The sequence below is a fragment of the Semicossyphus pulcher genome, unplaced genomic scaffold (assembly GCF_022749685.1).
Source record: "Semicossyphus pulcher isolate SPU_LCO1_2020_fin unplaced genomic scaffold, fSemPul1.0.p SCAF_7, whole genome shotgun sequence".
In the NCBI taxonomy this organism is placed as follows: Eukaryota; Metazoa; Chordata; class Actinopteri; order Labriformes; family Labridae; genus Semicossyphus; species Semicossyphus pulcher.
Window position 1 is genome coordinate 10,002,390 of NW_027211748.1, and position 19,773 is coordinate 10,022,162.

At 43.9% G+C, this 19,773-nt stretch overlaps 1 protein-coding gene across 2 annotated transcripts in view; it reads left to right on the forward strand.

Moving 5' to 3' along the window:
* Nucleotides 1-19,773, forward strand: part of LOC138611703 (glypican-5-like) — a 101,484-nt gene that overhangs the window by 40,660 nt on the left and 41,051 nt on the right. The window lies entirely within an intron of this gene.

Sequence of the window (19,773 nt, forward strand, 5' to 3'; positions counted from 1 at the left end):
TTCAAACGGGTCATCCACTTTCACCTGAGATTTCATAACTTGCTTTAAAACGTTTTTAATGCTTTGAGGAAAAGTAACAAATCTTCTGTGTGTTTATGATTGTGTAGAATAATGCCTGCGAGGCTGGCTGTTGTTCATCAGTTTGGAAACAAGGAAGTCATTAAAACCATCTCCAGATTGAGTGAAAGCAGGCAGAACAAATAGTTGCTACACTCTCCTCCTCTTTGTATAAGACTCAGTTAATGAGCTGCTTTATTCGCCTTTCTCTCCCCTTTTCACTCCATTCTGTTTCTGTCTCACATTTATGAGGCTTTTGATTTATGCTGATTTATAGGTGTGGCCCTGGATCCCTTCTCCTGCTTATGGTTTTTGGTGCATCTCTCGGAGACTGAAGTTATTACTGTGTCTTTGTGTGTGTGTGTGTGTGTGTGTGTGTGTGTGGTTATGTGCTTCCAGTCAGCATGAGGAGAACAGAGAATTGATGCAGATCGCTGAGCCAGTGTGAATCTGTAACTGATTCCCCCTGCTGGATCTGTTTCTTAAATGCTCTCACAACTCAGTCCACAATTATGACAAGGTTATGCTCTCCGTCTTGTGCGGTGGCCCTAAACTGGCTCCCATTACCATGGCAACCTCAGCTCTTGGCACTGCCAGTACTGGCCTTGACGGAGGAAAACAGCGGTCGAGGGATGCCATTTTCCCCGCGATCCACCCCAAGTGCCTGTCAGACCCTTTGGCTCTCTGTCATTTTGTTGGATTAAGTCATACATTACGCTTTAAGTGAGTACATGGGAAGATATTACACTCATGAACAGATGTCTCTGATTCTGAAAGGACTCGTTTTATTGTCCTCGGTGGATTTCAAAAGTGTTTTCTACGAGATTTTCACGAATAAATGACGCTTTCGTTAGCTTATAAACACTTAGCTCTCAGAATCACATCATTGTTTAAAGCTCTGATCTCTTTTCCTCTTCACGTCTTCTCGTCTCTTATCCTCACGTCCTGGCTCAGTACACTTCCCAAATGCAAAGGCCCTGCCAATCGCTGAGACATACTGAGCAGACCACCCATTCATCAGGGCCTGTGACAGTGTGTCAGCACACAAAGTACAGTAGGCGGCCAATGTGTGCGTGCTACGTCCAGGATCAGGAGCATATGAGCAAAGAAACACAGGGTGAGGCGACCAATAAGCATCAAAAACAAGACATTTCTAAAATTGTCCGTTCTCCAGTTCTGCTTCATCATTACTGAAAAGGGCACTGGTCTTTCAACAACAGTGCTAATGGGTTGTAAAAATGTGTTATCACACAATCCCCTGCTGTGAGCCAGGTCTTTGCTTGTGGTCTCAAGTGCTCTTTGGTTGAATAAGAAAATAGTACCCGACTGAAACATTTGGCACAAGTCATAAACTCCCCTGATTGTCCCGTGGCTGTTGAGCAAACCTCTCTCTCTGTATCTGACTCTGTTGGCATGTATTAGAGAGAGACAGAGGGACAGGGCATGAAAAGGGTTGGCGTTTTGGTGCCGTGGTGCCCCTTGTGCCTCCCTGTGCCCCTGATGAGGGAAGCATGATGGAGTGATGTGGGGGAGGGAGGGCCTTGGCAGCATAAAGACCCATTGTGGAGTCAGTGGAGTGGGGCACAGCCCTGCCGTGGGGACCCCCAAAGCCTGGAGGGGAAACAAAGACCCTCCTATGAGGCTGCATGGGAAAGACTCGGACATCTCTGCCACTACTCCTGCCACTGCCCGCACCATGCCTGGGAAAGTCGCATGAGAACAGCAAAGAACACGACAGAACAGGAGAAAATGTGTCACGAAGAAGACACAAATATAATGGTTGAAATTGCACATGCTAAGCTGTTATGGCATCAGTCCATGTCGTAGTTTGACTTCCTGCGTGTTTGGCACACGGAGCCTCCGAGGGCTGGGTGGGTTTTCCCCACACACAGGACGACATCGACACATAAACACGCACACACTCGCATATCAATCCACATGGGATCCATATGCTATTCAACAGCTGGAGGCTTTATTCATTCAGACACAATCGCACTGTGCTCGGGCAAGAGCACACACATCCACATGTGAGAACACACACGCACTTGTATGTCGTAATACTTCAAAGGGCATCAAAGGCATTTTGGGACTGAAATTCCCTCCCTCTCTTTATTCAGCATCTGATGACAGAGGGGCAAGCGAGGGGCAAGCAGTTGTACATTACAACTAAAAGAGTGTGTTGGCATGTGTTGGAACATTTAAGGCATCACATGTGTGAATACTTAGCACCATCTTTTCCGGAAAGATAAGATCAACTAAAATCAGCTCACCCGTTATTTAGGTGAGCCAGTTTCTATAAATCTATTTCAGTTGTTTGATCACAATCTGAAATGATTTATGCCCTCTGTCTTCACTTTACTTACATTAAACATTATCCCTGTTTTTCCCTGCCTGTTTGGGAAACCTTTACACACGTTCTGAGAGATAATGTATGGACACAATGCTGCAGGCTGTAGCCACTGTTATGGCATCATACGGAGCTTGACTGAAAACACATGAGAAGCTAACCTCAAAGGACCCTTCGTTCGACAATAACTCGTTGTTAAATTTCTCCCAGACATCTCACACAATAATTGTGTTTGAATTGCAGATCAAGGGGAAGTAATATTTGAGTTCATCTTCAAGTATTCACATCTGCCAGTGTTGGGCAATCAAATCATCACCAATCTGATTCTCGGTGCACGTGGTGGGAACATGATGGATGGATGTTGGCATCACTGTCAGTATCCCGAAAGCTGAGCGCCGTAGGTGCAACTAACCGGATTGAAGAAAGGAATGCTGATGCTGCAGTGATTGGTCCCTGTGTGGGTTTGTCAGAGCAGGGGTAACTCTAGGGTAAAGCAAGACTGAACACAGCGAGCGAGGTGTAGAGGCAGCAAATCAAATGTATAACATGGTCACAGGTGGCAAATGAAAGCCAGGTGGAGCGGAGGCCACAGTTTCGACTAGTAAATTGCGACCTGCGAGAGGGTGAGAAAGCACGCCGTGTTAATCAGTCACAGCTCAGATCTGTTGTGTTTTTAATCTCAGTGAAAACTGGAGCATGTATCTTTTGTTGCTGGATGCGTTTCAGACACCGCTCATGCTGTGATTTGTTTCACCGTAGAAGTTCCTCCAACAACCATGGAAGCAAACAGCAAACATAATTTGGATTTACAAAGTTATGGTTCCACCCACAGGCAGGTTGAAGACTTGTTGCTTTTGGTCGTTAGCCTGAGACAAACTTGATTAAATGATGAGCTAGAGGCAGTTTTCACTTACGTCAACCTGCGTACAGCAAGAAGTAAAAGAACTGGGACATGGTGAAGGAAGGCCTGTTCGTTCTTACACTACATCACAATGCATGTGTTAAAGGATAATTCCGATGAGCTACATCAGCATCCTCTGACCTACAAACCCTTAAGGCCTTGACATGAGTGGGTGTATGCACATGTGTGTGTGTAGTGCATACGTAAGTGTAGATGTGGAGAACTAATAAGTCATTGTACTTTTGGGATGATTCCAAGGTTTTGGATTAGCTCACGGTTGACGGAGCACAGACGATACAGCAATGTGAGTGCTTCTGAATGCCTCGCATTTTTATAAGGTTAGGACAATCCGTTTGTTTATCATTTTGACATCTGGAATTCATTCTGCTGTTGCAGAGAGAAAGAGAGCTGCGTCGGGCAAAGCCGTCACCTCTCACACTCGCTTCGCTCCTTCTTCCAGTCCCATCAAGTCAGAGTTTGTTTTCCCCTCTGCCTTCTCTGTGTCAGAGGTGCTGAGTTCCAACTGGATAATAAATTTCCAGCAGAGGGGACAATAAATTCATTAAAATATGTAGAGTAAAAAAAATCCCCTGCTCTGAGCATGTGTGGCTCAGTGCAGAGCAGCAAAGCACCAGCAGAAGCCAGCTCAGCTAAGCATGTATATTCTTAAATGTAGACATAAAGACAGATATGATGGACTGGTGGCGCAGTAGAGTCATGAGAACAGCTAACAGAATTAATCAGTGTCGTGGCATCGACTTCATATCCTTTCATTGTTACTCTCTCGCACCTACCCTTTCACCTCTGCCAGTCGCATTTGGCGTCAGCGACAAACCTCTCCGTCCTTCCTCTGGCCGTCCCTCAATCGCTCTCTTCTATTTCTCCTTAGCTAAGATTCAGTGGCCCATCCCTTTCCCATAACCCTGGGCTGCTGCCTGGGACCTCAGCACGACCCGCTCTGCATTACTGCATTGCTTAGACGTTTCTCTCCTTCGGGCCTGCATCTTTGTGTGTGGTGTGTGTGTGTGTGTGTGTGTGTGAGAAAGAGGAAAACAACAGTGATCAGGTTGCAGTAACTGTGAGTTATTTATTCTTTCTGCTGCAATGCTTGGATTGGGAGTGTTTGGCGTTATGGCGTTTCTAAATCTGTAGCTGCGCACGAGTGAAAAACAGGGAAAGTGTTCAAAGACGGTTTGTGTGGAGGGTGTGTAAGCAAATAGGATTTGTTGGCCTCACTGTACAATTATTTACCAATTTTGGACTTATAACTCCTCTGAGGGACGAGTGTTTATGTGCGTCGGCCTCCTCCAGTTCGGCTTTTTTAGACTGCCTTTCGCTTATTGTATGTTTTTAAAGTTTCTTTCCAACTCCTTCAAACTTACTATCATTACTTTTACAGAAGGCACACAGTTTTACAGCCCCTCCCTGCTGTTGTGTGTCCAGCCAGTGGAGTGAGTTGGGCTAATATAATTAAAATGCCACAATAGACTGGCATGTTTTACTGGAGCGGTTCCTACTGGGCGAGGTAGACGTAGCGTACCCGCTAACCTCTCTGCTTGCCCATTGGCGAGGCATCAAACTCGTAGCAGGAGAGGAGGATGAGAAGAGGACGTGCTTCGGAGGGGGGGAAGGAAGTGCAGATGAGGAAACAATGGATGGAAGGAGAGGTAAACGGATGGATGGAGGAAGGAAAAAAAAATGAAGGATGTAGGTCAGTCGCAGCAGGAAGCGGTGGCTTTCGGAGAGCCCTCTGTCTTTGTGGCTTAATTGCCTCTATGAGCTTGTTTGAAGTCCGCACTGCTAGGGTGTCTGGGTGCCAGCCAACAGTGATGTGTGGAGGTTTGTGTGTGAGCCTCTCGAGCATTTGTGTATCCCAGTTTGACACGCATTCTGACGCACTACTCCAATTAACAAAGGACAGAAACCCTCGAAAATGCGTCCTCCTTGATGTCAGCCACACTGATTATATGCAATTGCGCACATAAACACGACATCGCCCAAAATATTACGTGTAAAACAAAACGGTGGAGGATGAGTCCTCCAGGACGAACCCTGCATTTTAGAAGCAATTTTGTCTTGTGTCATAAAATTGCTCTTGGAAGACACCGCAGCTATGCAGTGAAGTGCTCGTCGTTTCTATGCACACGCTCTGTGATGCTTATCGCAGTGTTGCAATGTCGGAGCTGGCTCTGCCTGTGTCAACAATCTGACTCCTTATGGACCTGCTCTGTGTAGTACATTCATCTTTTAAACATGGCATACAAAATAATTCACTGTACATCACCTTTTTTTTTTACACATTTGCTTCTTGTTGTGTGACTTTCAGTTCAGTTAAAACAAAGAAAAATAAGACTCTCTGGTAATACAGCACACGTTATGGGAAAGTCCTCATATCTTTGACTCTTACCGTATCACTAACATGCACTCACTGCCTCGCTCGGTGCCGTGTGCACTTTCACACTCTTCAAAGGCAGAGAAAATCCACTTTCAAACCTCTGCTTTGATCCAAACACGCAGCTCACACTGCAGCCGTGCCGACACGGGATTACGGCCTTATAGACCGTCACACTATTTCTGTGTGCCAGAGACAGTGCTCGCTCTATACACAACACACATCAACAGTCACATAGCCTGATCACATCTGACTTACAGAGCTGCACCTCTCTCTGTCGTGACTATTTTTAGGTACTGTTATCCCTTTTCCTGGGGGATACAGCGGACTTTGCAAATGTCAGTCAGGGCTTGATTAGGTCCAAGTTTTAGAATGAATTTGAGCTGAATTTTGGGTGATGTAATGTATACCTGTAAGTCTGAAATTGGGGCCTAAAGCGAGCATTGGCAAGAATCCCTGTAGAGTTTTAGTGTGAATGTGTGTTTGAGTTAAAGTTTTCAGTGTGTGGTATTTACCATCAGAGTGAGATTGTGAACAAGACGTCTGGTCGGAATCCAATTGCACGTTTGCAGCGTCAGTCCAAGTTGTTGTCCGACCCGATGGATAAGTATGTGAGTTTAAAATTAAGATGAATGACAGGCATGGGAGGAGTGAGGGAAAGCTAACAAAACCAACTCTGTACAAACAACAAAAGTACAGTACACCACTGTGCGGGGTGTTGTGTGTGTGCGCCTGTGATCTGTGCTCAGTGTGTGTATGTGGTAACCTGAAACCACAGGGAAAACGTTCCTAGAATTCCGGGTGGGTTTGGTGTCGTGGCTCGCTCACTGGAGCCCCCTGAGTGGTGCTGGGAATGTGGCCTCGGCACGGAAGAGCTATACGGAATGAAAGGAAAGTCCCCCCCCATCACCACCACCACCACCACCCCAATTTCATACATCCTAATACACTTCACTCTGCTTCAAAAGGCATATATAGACACATGATTAGTGTGTCTATATATCTATTATTATCAACTAACCAATCATGCTTATATAGATCGAATGTGAGTGCAGGACAGTACTTATAAAGACCTATTACTGTTTACTCCCTCTATGACGATATAGTCCTAAACTTAACCTTGTTGCCCTAAGCTTTCTCGTAACTACATCTGTATATATACAGTTTGTGTCTTTTGCTAACTACTGTATTTGAAGTTACCAAAGAACGCTGCTTTTCGCGCTGGCAGCGCCCAATTCCAGAGCGCGTCTTCTCGCCAGCACTTACTGTTGCTAGGTTACAAAAGTTTTCTGGCGGCACTTCCGCTCCCCTCGGTAGTGTCTGTTTTAAATTGCTCTGTGTGCTTAATATTTGCTTTAAGTCAAAGAAATCTTACAAGAAAACATTAAAACTAAAGAAAGGAATCGTGTCCTGGCGTTAGCAGCAGCTCTTGACCTGGAAATTTTACCCTCGAAAGAACAAAACGATACGCTTCTCCTCCTCCATTGTTGTTGAAAAAGTTGATATCTGAAGTCCCGCCCCTTCTTGATTTTGATTGGTCAACGAGGGAAAAGTGACTTTTACAAGCGTGGCGCTGTTCCAAAAGTTGAACTATTTTCAACCGAGAGCGCTGTGAGCTCAGCGATAAAAACTCGCTGAGCTGCATTGGTTTTGTATAGAAGATGGGCGCTGCCAGCACAAAAAACACCGATAGTGGAAAAAGGCCCGAAAGGTTCCATATCTAAATCAAAAAACTAACACAGCATACGTATCATATAGCCAGGTGGTCAGTCTTATTGTGACTCCAATTGTAAACCATGACTCATACTGTATATGTCTGCCATTTGGGTTGACTTTGAGGGGGCAGACGGGGTCCATTGCAGGTGAGAATAAAATAAAAACAGCATATTAATAAAACATTGCAGAGAGATAAATGCTCATGGTAATAGCGGCTGGTTTCTCAGATGAAGGAGACATACAACCACCAAATGCATATTAGGCCAGCAGTGTTTTGGGGTCAGAGAAGTTAAGCTTTTGCAATTTATTAATGCCTATAATATGTTTGAGTTATCGCAATGTAGATCGCAGTAAAACTTAGATGTTGAAAAATCTATTTCTACAGCCTTTTTTTTTTCGGTAATGCTTCCCATTATTGTGCACCACTCATATAAGATGGTTTCAAATCAAAGGTGTTGCTGTGTTTTGCAGCTGAAAGGCAACACAGAGGGGGACACAGTAGTCCATTTCTGTTTGAACCAGAACATAGAGATGAAAAACTAAGGCAAAGTTGGTCCAGTAAAGATTTCAGAAAGAACAGAAAAGATCTTAAAAATGGCGACACTGTCAGTGACTCTGCACCCAAGGGACAAATTTGCTCAGCTTCAGTCCAACCCTCTTCCCGGCAAACCTGCGCCTCTCAGATTCAGCTTACTGGCTGACTTATGTGTCCAGTTTCCCACCTGTGGCTGACTGACATATAAGCCTGATCATGACAAACATGATAGTTATGGCTGGGATTTCTGCCAAGAAAGCCATTTCAGCCATGTGTTTGTCAATGCTACCATCTGCCAGACTTCATTTGGATAATAGCTTCCTAACCTTTGCCCTTCTTTTCTGCGCCTGCAGTACAGTCTCTCTCTGTTACTTCTTGACCTTAGGAGCCGTTTGCACAGCATCGACTATATAATCCTATATGTGTTATTCTGGTGTCGAGTAGCTGCGGTTCGACCTGCCTCCATATCTCTCTATCTACAATATGCTCTCAAGTGTCTCTCTTACGGGAGTGTGTGTGGGGTACACCTATATTCTAATTGCACATAGTAAATCTTCTGTGGTGTCTGTGTGTGTGCGCATGTGTTCATAGCAGAGGATGGGTGTGAGTTGTGCTCTCACGTGCCCTTTGCAGCAGCAGAGAGTCTGAACTTTGACCTCTTCACTCAACACCCTGGAAAGCCCTCTGCACTCTCTCTGTGGGTTTGTCTGAGTATGTGGATGCCTCTGTTTGTTGGTGAGTCAATCACACTGTACGTTTGACATGAAACTTAGCAAAGGAGGCACATACAGTAAAATCCGGATGAGACATTGTGCCTTCATCTTTCTGTGTTCGTCCATGTTTAAGATACACTTTGTGCACTTCAGCCATTCTGTGATTGCTAAACAGCAATTAAATGCAGGTTTAATGTAATGAAATCAAGTCAGGATGTATCATTTATTTAGTTTTACCCACAGTTAACCGCTTGCCTGGTTTTTAGTTTACACTGGAGCTGTCAACTTTAAGCACTAGATCACGCCACTCTGGCCCGGATCAGACAGACAGACAAACAGGTGGTCGTACCACACTAGAGGATCATGGTCCACTCCGCCCGTCTGTGCTCTGGGGCATAGTTGACTCTCCTGGCTCTGCCCCTGCCTGCCCTTGTCTGCCTTCCACACACCAACTGCTCCTCCACCTCCCCCCAGACCTCTAACCTCAGTTATCCATGCCCTCCTCGGCATGTGGGCATGTGGCTGGAAGGGGAGATAGATTCATCGCTCTCGGTCTCGCAACTAACTTTCTTTTTTCTTTCTCTTTCTTGCTTTACTTCTTTCTTTTTTCTTTTATATGTCTCCTATTCACATTCCTGCAATGCTCTTGCTCTTGTTGGTTTCTTTTCTTTAACGTTGTGGGTCGGGGTGCAGTCTCAGTTCTCCCTCTTCTATCACTTTCTCTTACATCCATCCTGACCCCGTTGTCACTGATGCCTGCACACATCATTTTAAATCAGCAAATTGTCTGTCTGAACTCAAATTAAATTGGCTAATGCTGCCACCTACTGGGAAGTCAGCGTCATTGATAAAGGTATATGCATAATCAGTTGACACAAGATGCATTTCAGAAATTAGAACAACAGAGTTTTTAGCTGGAAAGAACACACACATTAAAAGCTAAATTTGTGCTTGAATAGATATATATGTAGCAACTGATAGTAAATATTATCACCATTTTACAGTCCGTTATAGCAAGCCAGGTCTTGACAGCCGCTTAAAGGTTCAAACACTTGTCTGCATGCTTGGGAGGAATACAGATCAGAGAGTGCGTGTGAGTGACTTTGTGAGGGTACAAAAGTAATGATGCACGTCTGCATGCGACTCGCGTGTGTGGGCACGGCGCACATGACTTGTTCCTGTGTCTCCAGTCTAATGGAGCTGCATAGTCTTTTCCCAGAAGTCTGTGTGGTCTGTTGAGTCAGCCTGCAGAACCGTCTGCTGGTACATGGGAGCAGGCGACGCCGAGAGGTGGGGAGCAGTTACACCCAGTGAGAGACGCAGTCAGGACGGTCATGCCTGGGAATGTCCTCAAAGCAAACCACAGGCCAATTACAGCTGTAATATACGTGCCTGCCATCAGAGACTATTAAGGCTTTAAATGCTATGTCCATATTGCATGTTTACATGACTTGTCTTTTCTAGCACGAGACACGGACAAATCTGCATTTTGTAAAATGTTTAACATTCACGTAAGTCCTCGCTTTGATTTGTAGGGGGAGCGTGGGCAGCTGCTGTTCTCACTTCCTGTGAGGACAGCGAGTTGAATTTGCTGAAAATGAAAGTTACAATTTCAGTTGAATACAAGTTATTCACAAAACTGCCTGAATGAGATTGTAACACAAAGACTATCAGTGAAGCTTAGAGTTCCCAGCTTTAGTACTTCAAGCTTTTGTGAGGCTACTATCAGTGAGATCTGTCTGTAAGCTTTGTGAAAGCCATATCTTACACCTAAAAACAAGCTCAAAATGAGCTGTAAGCATATAAGCCTGAAGCTTACAGCTCATTCTTAATTCAAGCTTTCAATTGTCCGATGCCTGAAACGGCTTTCAGTACACCATATTGACCACATGGGTGCAGTGTGGAAGCATATTTCCCGCCCCTCTCTCACCAGCAACAAAGCCTCAAGTTAATGTCCTTGTGCTATATTGAAAAGTAGTCCAATTACAGTCATTTATATTCTGTATTTTCTCTGCAGGAGAAACCTCCTTAGCCCTTCATCTTAGCTCCTTGGTGTTTGGAGGCAGAACTAAGCACAATGTGTTGAATCTGGTGGCTTCACATAGAGAGGAGAAGAGCATGTAGATTACACTGTGCCGCAACTTTTGCTTTGATTTGCTAATGTCAGGATTTGCTTACACAGCCACAGGGATAAGAAGAAGATGGAGGGAGAAAGCGTGTGTTTGTGTGTGCGTCTGAGAGAGAGCGACGATTTGAGGATGAAAGCCGGAGCAAGAGCGGTTTGTTGGCAGGAGCGAGTCATTTACACTAAATGAATTCTGCTCTTTTCAGCCGCTGCGATTGTTAGATAAATCGATACCTGTTCATTAGCCTGGAGTAGCATTGAAATGAAACATGCTTGGCGGTGTGTAGGCCTATAATGGGCTAATGATGAGCCAAACTTGATATTGTAGACATCAGCTTAGCCTGCAGACGGAAACAGAAATAGACGGGCGGAATAGCCCTAATGATGAGCATCAACGCCTCCTGGGTACAAGATAATCACAGTGTGTGATTACCTGTAAGTGTATGCGCATGCTAAGTGAATCACTGTGCCTAGTCATAGATCATTTTACCATCTCTGTTTAAACTCACTGCCCTTCCTCTCGCTCTGTCTTTAGCAGCGCTGTGTGACTCTCCTGAGGTTTGGCCCTTGTTGATGAAGCCTGCCGCAGTGCTTGTTTGCTCCCACAAACCTTCTTAATGACAACACAGTTTCCATCTGCAGCAGTTTTCTCTTTTTTTCATATTAATTTGGCACTGAGCAGTTTGGAAAGCCCAATTCCAAAGAGAGTTTCAGCCCGTGTTAGCATTGGGCCGCATCTCCACAAGACCATGCTCTGCTGGCTCAGAGGGGACTGGGGTCAGCTTTCATCTCCATCCACCCAACAATCTGATAAGACACATCCAGTCAACGGCTACCACGCCACCATGCTGATTACACAAACAAACCGAGAGACAAGCAAACATTCAGACAGGCTGTTTTGCTTTACCACATGCAGCTTTAGTCACTGTGAAAATGGAGAATTATGCACGATAGAAAGGAAAGAAAATCGGTGTATGAAAGCTGGATTCCCCTCAGGAGTATGCATTAAAAGCAAGCCTTGGCAGACTGAAAACAGGAAGGAGGAGAAATACTGATTGGATACTTAACCTGACCCAATGACGGCCAAGCACATGTATCTGATAGCATTAAAAACATCAAGAAAACAAACATACAGTATGAAGGGAGCCATTCATAAGTGCAGTAACACCTTTTATTGCACTGTAGGGGACAGGCTTTGAGTGCGTAATAGCCATGAGTAATTTGAGCCATTGGACCTTCAACCATATAGCTGTTACACTGCAACCACTCAATAAACCAGCCTGGTCTTGGTAACATCACCCGGGGACCTCTTAAGAAGTGGCAAAGCAGTTTAGACCGACATAGTGGTGTGTAATTCCAACCCAACCACACCGCCATAAACAGCCATATTTCACTGGGCCACAGCGCCATAAAGACAGATATATAGCCGGCTCGGCACAGGTGCCGAGCCTCAGGTGAAGTCCGGGACAATAAGTGGAAAGATGCATTAAGGTGAACGTCCTGCGCGGAAATGTTTCATCTTGGCTGAAATGACATAACCCTGCAGTCAGTGTAACAGGAGTTACAAACCTGCCTGTTGAACGGTTATGTTACATTGTCGAGACCGATCATTGACAAAAAAAGGACATGTCCTCTTAGATTGGTGGTTCCCAACTCCTGATTCCTGTATGCCAAAAGAGGTTGCAAGATTATTAGCGTGATAGAGAGTACAAAACAAAACAAACACAACATTTTTTAAGAATTAGTTTTTATCTTCTTTAAAGGTATAATAAGTAGGATATTTTCTAGAAAAATAAAATATAGACTTTTACATAATATAATATAAATTTATATAATATAATATAAATAATAATATAATAATATAAATCATCACTTCTGGGCCTCTATACATGTGTGTTGGTGAGTGTGTGTGCAGACCCTTGTGAGACCCTTCCCTCTGCATCTATTCTGTGGTTTTGCTTTACACAGGATGTTTTCAGGAGGGGCGCTGTTGTGGTTCCCTGAGCCCTCCTGCCACTGAGTTGGCCTTCTTTCTGTTGGACAGATAGGTGCCTCAAACCTGGTAGGTTAAGCTAACGGTAATGGTAACCATGATGCTGTCGGTGTTAGCTTGGCGGGGTGGGTGTGTTCTTGCACGACAGAGTGACAGTGAACGTCTGGAGATGATAAGCCCAGGAGGAGGGGCCCAGTTTGAATGTGTTGTTGACAAAATACAAGGAAAAATCCTACTTATTATACCTTTAAAGAGGGGGTATTATGCTGTTTCACATTTTTAAGACACATAAACAGTGTTACAATGTTGGATGTCCACACTAAAAGTTGGTGGAGTTTCAAATCTGTAGGTAAAAGTATGTTTGAGTAATCTCCTGCTATAAAAGTCTGCAGGCTGCTGTGAACCCGTGCTTTCAGATAGACTTGTCCAGACGCTTCATTTTATGATGTCACAAAGTGGAGGAACTCTATATTTGGGCATCTGTCCAAGACACAGAAGAACTTCCTGCCCCTGGCACAGTTCAAGGATACGCCCACCAAGCAGCTCAGTCTGCCTCTGAAACTTTTTTCACTTCACTCTCCTCAATGGCTCTGCTCGTCAAGTTGGTAAAGAATGTCTTGAAGAAAGTTTCTTTGGCTGTGAAGGAAAGACATCAGTGTTTACTTTCCCAAAGGACAAGAGCAGCAGACATTCATTTCAAATCGGAAAAAGTGAAGTTTACTCTTTGTCGACAACTCTGTAACGCGGCCACAGGGTACACGGAGTTCTGCCCAATGACTGTATATATAGACAGGAACTGATCGGCTGCAGGAGCCGTATTTGTCAATAGAGCTGTGAATCATCATTTTGACAGCATCAAATAACTAATTAAATAAACTTGTCAGAAAAATGAACATTTGGACATAAATCAGCATGATAAGAACTAACTATAATGACAGAAACCATGTTTGAGAAAAAATGTATGTATTTTAATTTTATAGTTTGACTCATGTCCCATCTGTTAACATGGAGGAGGTGGGCTTTATGACCTATACTGCAGCCAGTCAGCAGGGGGCGCTCAAAATGTTTTGGCTTCACTTTTAGGGAGCTGTCATGTCGTCCATCTTTTTATACAGTCTGTGGTTCTGCCCCTTGGCAGGCTTCGGAGAGCTGGCCAATCAGAAGAAAGCAGGCGTGTAGGGGCGGGGTTTCTTAAAGGGACAGAGCTGACTGAGTCGTTTCAGGCAGGGGCTGTATGAGGGCCTGCACAGAGCACCAGTGTGAGAAAAACTTTTAACTGTAAATTATTGCTAAGCTACTCCACAGGTATCACCGAGTGAAATCTTAATCTTGGCAAAAATTGGCTTAATACCCCCCTTCTAAAGAAGTTTAGTTGAACTGGTCATTAGTGATAAATGCATGTGATAAGACTTTCCAAGCAAACATTCCTTTTCTTTGAAGGAGTCACAGGTCAAACGTTTTGCTAACCACTGCTCTGGGTAAAATATTGCAAGTTCAAGGCAAATCTTTGACATCAGCATTCCCGTCTCGAGGAGGACAGAGTTAGATGAACTTCAGATGAGTGATTATGAAGGCACAGCGAGTTTACAGAGTTCAACTTTATCTCATGATTCGTCACGCAGTCACTTCCCAAGCACAAGGAACAGCTAGTCAGTATGAAATCATCCAAACAGTTTCCAACAAACTTCAAAACATGAGCGATTAGATTGCTGGCCTCAGCAGCTGACTGTGTTTCTGAGTTTGTTCCGAGTTGCCAGCATGACTCCAGTGGCTGTGCTGCTCTTTATATTTGCGACCCTCCCTGACCCTGCCTACATGTCTGACTCATCACTCAATACAGGAGCTCGCCAGGCTGCAAAGAGGCATGACAGAGGGCCCACTGGGCTTCCGGCCAGGTCTACAAAATCACACGGCAAGCTTGACTCAGCTCTTAAAGAGATTAACTGGGAGCTTCACAAAGTTTTGACAAATAGTTTGAAGTCTGTTTGCTGAGAAATACAGTCAAAAGTTCGACTGTCAGCAGATGAAACCAGAAATCAAATCCTCAATAAAACAACAGTAAATTATCTGTTTTAGTTTTTCTCATTGTTGAAGTCAGAGTAGCTCTTCTCAAAGTCAGCCTCATCATCCAGAGTGTTCTAGTCCTTCTGAACACCCATTAGCTCTGTGTCTGACTGGAACAAGGCTCGCCATAGACTTGTTTCATCTCCAAATCCCCAAGTTGCCAGCTGGAACAAGGAAGGTGAAGTCAAAAGATAGGAGGAGGCAGATAAAGAGGGGGGGAAAAAACACAGAGCTGTTGGAAGAGAGTGAGAGTAGAAGGAAGCCAAGACTGCATGCCCCAGGTACTGCAGGGACTTCCAAGCGACTGCAGCTACAAGTGGCGTTCAGCGTGTTCATGTGGCTACCAGCTGGGTTAAAGAAGACAGCTATGAGAACAAAGAGAGACAAAACAGAATTTAATGGAGCTTGTGGTTGCAGGCAGGGAAGTCGAGAGGAAGAAGAAAGAGGACTTGAACTGAAGACATGAGCCGAGAAAGAAGAGCGCCCTGTTTGAGCTTGCCTGCCCTGCATATGACCTCTGCTGATTTGCTTGCTGTATCTACATCTACATTTATCATCTGACTATTCCCTCTGTAATAATGTCTTCATTACAGAGGAAGCTACAGTATATACAGCCAGGAATTTAGATGTCTTCTATAAGAGCAGCCAAATAATTTGCCGGTGCTTAGTTTTGTGTATTGAGTGATGTTTAAAATATTTATTTCCAATGTGTTTATCATGGGAACCATACGATAAACTCAGACCCACCACAGGGGCTTGTGTCTGTGCTCTGTGTACGTTCACATTGCATTACAGGGAACGGGCTTGCGTAACATCATGTATGTGTTTGCACATGTTCATGTTTACCGTCCACGGGACAGCATGTGCATATATGTCATGTTGATTAAATGTTTGCAAAGTGGCTTTTGACCAGTTGCCTGTTCATGTGCTCAGTGTTAGTACAGTGCTGCTAAGCTCACAGTGTGTGTGAGAACAGTCTGGCCTTTCAGAACAAAACCTCCTGTTCAGAGTATTTCAACATGTCCAAGCGCTGCTCGTAAAGTTAACTGGCTACAAACATCTACTCAACCCCTCCCTTCATCTCACTACTGGCCTCACTTGTGACTTCAGGTCCTCTTTTTTCCAGGAAGAGAAACTTGTTATGCTCTATTTTACAGGGTTATTGGCTTAGTGTTGCAGTGAGCAGTATATGTTGTCATCCTATATCGACTAATTGTCACAGTTGTGGTGAAACAAAAGAGGTAGAGGACCCAGGTGCAGACTAAAAACAACAAAAGTTTAAGTAACAAAAGGCAAAATCCAAAATGGCTGAACAAGCCTAATACAAACAAAAGATACAGAGGCAAAACTCAAAATGCTTACAAAGATAAGTCCAGGGTAGAAATCCAACAAAGTAAGGTAACTCACACGCAAAAACACAAGAAATCCCACAAGGTAATTCACACGGAGAGAGGGTAGACGAAAGACGAATGACAAACAACAAACTTACAAAGAGACAGGGGAGCACAGAGACTAAACAAACTTAGGTGAGGCTAATCAGACACAGGTGAGACAATCAAGGGGCAGGTGAAAACAATAAGGGCAGGGCACACAATCAAACGGGCAGGAAACACACAAAGGCACGAAGTGGATCAACACAAGAGACAAGGTGACAAAGTAAAATAGGAAATGATCAAACCAATGAAACACATATGAAATACATAACTAAAGAAGACTAACTGACAAGAACACCGATTCAATTAAATATAAAACTAAAAAACAAGAACGAATGACAACAGGAGACAAAGTCACAGACCAAAACAGGAAACATCCGATCACCGAAACACAAAGGTTAGAGTCAGGCCAATATTGACGACCTTTATTGACCTATTACAGATTAATCAGAATAGGTATATTAGGAGGTTTTCACATTAGGTACGATTGCTTCATACAGTACCCGAGTACGGTTGCCCCCCCTCTGCTCTCCACAGCTGGTCAGCTTTCACATAATAATTTGGTTCCATACCCGAGTACACTTGCAGTAGGACTCCCAAGCAGAAGGTGGCGGTAATGCACCTCAAAAACAAGGAGAAGAAGAGGAGTATCATCAATTACGGAACACTGTTTATGTTGTCGTTCCAGTGTAGAAAAGCATGCGAATCGCATGATCCCAAGCACATGCAATGGAGCCGACCTTCACACTATGCCTACTATTATTCATATTTTGGAGAAAATCTCAAGAATGACCCTCTCACCTACAGTCTATTTTCATTCCAGCTCAAAAAATCTCAATCAGCCGCCATATATGTATCTGTCTCAAAATCTCATATTAATCATGCTCTAGTATTGGCTTGAGGAGCGATATTACTTCATCTACATAGGTTAGACTGCATTGCTAATATTAGTTTTGTACACAGTACAGTCTGTGTTTTATTAAAGGTCTTGTTTTGGCACTTAAAGACCTCTTAACTTGCCGTTAGCTTTTCTACACTTGTGCTGTGTGAGTAAAAGAGACATACCCAGTTTAATCAAGAGAGACAAGTAAATGAAGAAAACAATCGTGTTTATTATATTGGATGATGTGGTAATTTAATACTGTCAGAAATTCTCTGGCACTCTCCATGGAGATATTGTTATCGACACTGGTGGTGGAGGTGGTTGCTGTTGACCTCTGCTGCGAATGCTGAAGCTGATGGACGGTGATGTGGAGTTGGAGGGGGGCACATGAGGACAGCATGGATGAAACTGGCCCCAAAAATAAGTCGTATATAAAAAGACAGCAGCAATATAAAAGCCTAACAATGAGGGTGTGTCCCGGTGCTACTGGATAGATGTGATCAGCTGATGAGAACAGTTGATCTCAACTGACAGGCCCAGACAACTGACAGCAGGAAATTGTGAGTGAGCATGCCTGAGAGGAGAATTTATGAGGAATAAACAACCGGCCCTGCGAGTAAAATATAGTTTCCCTGAATGAACTTTCGCTAAAGCTTCATTTAACGAAAAAGGAAATGAAAAGAAGAATAAAATGTCATTCAAAGTGCGCGTACTGTGTAATTACAATTTATTCTGGACTGGTCAACAGCACCCGTTCTCTGGAAATATGTGCAGCAGACCTCAAGAGACATCTATTTTAAAAGTGGAAGCAGCTAGTTTCTGTTGACATCAGCATCAATAATCTCATTTTACTAGTGTTTACTATGCCCAATAGTTTTCAGTTATAAATGGCATTTGTGGTATTTGTGTGTAAAATGAAAAACCTCTTTTACTGCTGTTGCTCTGCAGGAAGAAATACATGATGCAAAACGTTGACACTTCTCGACTCTGAGCCAAAAAGAGGAAAACAGCAGTGAGGAAAAAAAACAAACAATATTCCACGAAAGATGCAGAAAGAGTCCAAAGCCTCAAAGATGACATCTTTAAAAACTACAGCTGGCATGACCCACTGTGCATTAATCACAGGACTCAACACATGCTCAGTCTTGTATACCCACAACAGCCGGGAGGGTGGCGGGGGCCTTTATTAATCATGATGAACTAACAATTTTCTGTTTACTCTGACAGCAGTACCACCAGCTCTAATCCAACGCCCTCCTCTGCTGAAATAGTACCACCCACAGTCACTAAAATACACACGCTCAGTGAACTGAAAACACCCTCTTCTCCTCTTAATCATTACTCATTGACACTTTCCCCTCCTCAGCGTGCTCTGATTCAGCCTTGTGTTCGTGTCATTCATCCAAATCAATTCATATGAAAAGTGCAAAACATGAAACGTGACCGTGTTTCACGTCTAATCTTTTTGGATGAGCAAAAAACACTTTGTTTCTATTGATTAAAAAACAAATATTGAATCACATCAAACCTTTTTAAAAAGTGAAACAAAGGGACGCTGTGAATAGTTGGTACAGGGGCGAAATTCAAGGAAGCACGGCTGAAAATTCATCATGGATTACATTTTCAGTCAATAGTAGTTAGTAATTCATTTGCACAACACAGATGGTTCTTTTTTTCCCTCTTTAAATGTCATGCTGTTGAACTGTAATGACACCTTGCTGACAGACGCACGCACACACATGCACAATGTTCCCGTATTTCTTCACCCTCCACGTTGCCAGAGACATCGCCTCAAGGTGAGTCTTGACTTTTGGTGCAAGATGATTTTCAACTTGAGGACTCGTCTGAGATACAGCTGACTTGATGTTTTTGCCTCTACAGCTCTGCTTTACACTGATGCAGGACGTACAGATTCTTAAGGGGCCAGTTTGCAGCTTTCAACCTCAGTCCTATCATGCTATTATGGGGAGCTAATGCCATTATGGTAGGAGAAAAAATGCTATTTGGCCCTGTGCCTTTGGAGGACGCCATCCACTTCTTCAGTGGGCCCTGGAGAACCTCCGCCAGACTACGTAAAACGCATCATCTGGCGGAGGCCAGGGAGCTCGCTAAACTACACTTCAATCTTGGACGCCCGCCTCAGATGTCATGTCTCGTTCAAAATCGTCAGATTTGAAATGTAGACTGCAGACATCAAGATTTTTTTAGACGATCCACCGGTATATTCTCGTCGTATTTCTGATTCTGTACCGCTCTGAGCCATTGCCTGCAGCGAAACGGTAGTATTTCACTCCAGCGTGTCTCACTGGGCCGTTCCTTTCTGAGTGGGCGCGATGCACACTGGGTGTTGTTGGAATGTAGAATGGGCGAAATCACGAGCTGTTTGTACAACTTTCTCTTCAGCTATGGCGCCAATTTCAAATGTTATTGCTTCTATTGATTACAGAGAACAGCAGCTGTGACTGACAGCAGCTTTTTCCAGGGGTGGATTTTTCCTTTAAGAACCTGTCAGGACCATTGTAGTTCATTTTTTACTTGCTGCCGAGTGATTTTTCTGACACTATTCCTCAGTTTATTTCTATATTGTGTAATGATGTCATCCTGCGTATACACT